This window comes from Schistocerca gregaria, unplaced genomic scaffold (genome assembly GCF_023897955.1).
Source record: "Schistocerca gregaria isolate iqSchGreg1 unplaced genomic scaffold, iqSchGreg1.2 ptg000577l, whole genome shotgun sequence".
NCBI classification, from domain to species: domain Eukaryota; kingdom Metazoa; phylum Arthropoda; class Insecta; order Orthoptera; family Acrididae; genus Schistocerca; species Schistocerca gregaria.
Window position 1 is genome coordinate 1,461,699 of NW_026061968.1, and position 3,448 is coordinate 1,465,146.

Consider the following 3,448-nt stretch of genomic DNA (forward strand, 5'->3'; position numbering starts at 1 on the left):
GACAACGGAAGGATTTCTCAGGTTTTTACTACATATGAACACTTTTCACATTCTTCCGTGCAACGCAGCTGCTAGTCCTAATCTCATGCAAAATCTTAGGGTCCTAGCTCATGCCCAAGGCACCAAAGAAGGGTAAAAAGTGAATAATCGAGAACTAAAAGTTGAATTGTACTGCTTCTTACTGGCTATAACATCAACTTAGAAGCATCTTCTGTGTTCTACTATTTTGCTTTTAGTGTCTCTGCATACTGCAGCACGCGACATAGCTTTGCAGACGATAAATGTAACCGTTTCAGAGAGAAGAGCGGCCAATGTAACGATATGGCTTTAAGTCGATTCGATAATAAATGAAGAAAACGGACGGATTTCTCAGGTTTTTACTACATATGAACACTTTTCACATACTCCCGTTCAACGCAGCTGCTAGTCCTCCTCTCACGCAAAAACTTAGGGTCCTAGCTCATGCCCAAGGCACCAAAGAAGGAAAAAAAGTGAATAATCGAGAACTAAAAGTTGAATTGTACTGCTTCTTACTGGCTATAACATCAACTTAGAAGCATCTTCTGTGTTCTACTATTTTGCTTTTAGTGTCTCTGCATACCGCAGCACGCGACATAGATTTGCAGACGATAAATGTAACCGTTTCAGAGAGAAGAGCGGCCAATGTGTCGATCTGGCTTTAAGTCGATTCGATAACAAATGACGACAACGGATGGATTGCTCAGGTTTCTACTACATATGAACACTTTTCACGTACTCCCGTTCAACGCAGCTGCTAGTCCTCCTCTCATGCAAAATCTTAGGGTCCTAGCTCATGCCCAAGGCACCAAAGAAGGGTAAAAAGTGAATAATCGAGAACTAAAAGTTGAATTGTACTGCTTCTTACTGGCTATAACATCAACTTAGAAGTATCTTCTGTGTTCTACTATTTTGCTTTTAGTGTCTCTGCATACCGCAGCACACGTCATAGCTTTGCAGACGATAAATGTAACCGTTTCAGAGAGAAGAGCGGACAATGTAACGATATGGCTTTAAGTCGATTCGATAATAAATGAAGAAAACGGACGGATTTCTCAGGTTTTTACTACATATGAACACTTTTCACATACTCCCGTTCAACGCAGCTGCTAGTCCTCCTCTCATGCAAAATCTTAGGGTCCTAGCTCATGCCCAAGGCACCAAAGAAGGGTAAAAAGTGAATAATCGAGAACTAAAAGTTGAATTATACTGCTTCTTACTGGCTATAACATCAACTTAGAAGCATCTTCTGTGTTCTACTATTTTGCTTTTAGTGTCTCTGCATACCGCAGCACGCGACATAGCTTTGTAGATGATAAATGTAACTGTTTCAGAAAGAAAAGCGACCAATGTGTCGATCTGGCTTTATTTTTATTCGATAACAAATGACGACAACGGACGGATTTCTCAGGTTTTTACTACATATGAACACTTTTCACATTCTCCCGTGCAACGCAGCTGCTAGTCCTCCTCTCATGCAAAATCTTAGGGTCCTAGCTCATGCCCAAGGCACCAAAGAAGGGTAAAAAGTGAATAATCGAGAACTAAAAGTTGAATTGTACTGTTTCTTACTGGCTATAACATCAACTTAGAAGCATCTTCTGTGTTCTACTATTTTGCTTTTAGTGTCTCTGCATACCGCAGCACGCGACATAGCTTTGCAGACGATAAATGTAACCGTTTCAGAGAGAAGAGCGGCCAATGTAACGATATGGCTTTAAGTCGATTCGATAATAAATGAAGAAAACGGACGGATTTCTCACGTTTTTACTACATATGAATACTTTTCACACACTCCCGTTCAACGCAGCTGCTAGTCCTCCTCTCATGCAAAATCTTAGGGTCCTAGCTCATGCCCAAGGCACCAAAGAAGGGTAAAAAGTGAATAATCGAGAACTAAAAGTTGAATTGTACTGCTTCTTACTGGCTATAACATCAACTTAGAAGCATCTTCTGTGTTCCACTATTTTGCTTTTAGTGTCTCTGCATACCGCAGCACGCGACATAGCTTTGCAGATGATAAATGTAACCGTTTCAGAGAGAAAAGCTGCCAATGTGTCGATCTGGCTTTATTTTTATTCGATAACAAATGACGACAACGGATGGATTTCTCAGGTTTTTACTACATATGAACACTTTTCACATACTCCCGTTCAACGCAGCTGCTAGTCCTCCTCTCATGCAAAATCTTAGGGTCCTAGCTCATGCCCAAGGCACCAAAGAAGGGTAAAAAGTGAATAATCGAGAACTAAAATTTGAATTGTACTGCTTCTTACTGGTTATAACATCAACTTAGAAGCATCTTCTGTGTTCTACTATTTTGCTTTTAGTGTCTCTGCATACCGCAGCACGCGACATAGCTTTGCAGACGATAAATGTAACCGTTTCAGAGAGAAAAGCGGCCAATGTTTCGATCTGGCTTTATTTTTATTCGATAACAAATGACGACAACGGACGGATTTCTCAGGTTTTTACTACATATGAACACTTTTCACATTCTCCCGTGCAACGCAGCTGCTAGTCCTCCTCTCATGCAAAATCTTAGGGTCCTAGCTCATGCCCAAGGCACCAAAGAGGGGTAAAAAGTGAATAATCGAGAACTAAAAGTTGAATTGTACTGCTTCTTACTGGCTATAACATCAACTTAGAAGTATCTTCTGTGTTCTACTATTTTGCTTTTAGTGTCTCTGCATAACGCAGCACACGACATAGCTTTGCAGACGATAAATGTAACCGTTTCAGAGAGAAGAGCGGCCAATGTAACGATATGGCTTTAAGTCGATTCGATAATAAATGAAGAAAACGGACGGATTTCTCAGGTTTTTACTACATATGAACACTTTTCACATACTCCCGTTCAACGCAGCTGCTAGACCTCCTCTCATGCAAAATCTTAGGGTCCTAGCTCATGCCCAAGGCACCAAAGAAGGGTAAAAAGTGAATAATCGAGAACTAAAAGTTGAATTGTACTGCTTCTTACTGGCTATAACATCAACCTAGAAGCATCTTCTGTTTTCTACTATTTTGCTTTTAGTGTCTCTGCATACCGCAGCACGCGACATAGCTTTGCAGACGATAAATGTAACCGTTTCAGAGAGAAGAGCGGCCAATGTAACGATATGGATTTAAGTCGATTCGATAATAAATGAAGAAAACGGACGGATTTCTCAGGTTTTTACTACATATGAACACTTTTCACATACTCCCGTTCAACGCAGCTGCTAGTCCTCCTCTCATGCAAAATCTTAGGGTCCTAGCTCATGCCCAAGGCACCAAAGGAGGGTAAAAAGTGAATAATTGAGAACTAAAAGTTGAATTGTACTGCTTCTTACTGGCTATAACATCAACTTAGAACCATCTTCTGTGTTCTACTATTTTGCTTTTAGTGTCTCTGCATACCGCAGCACGCGACATAGCTTTGCAGACGATA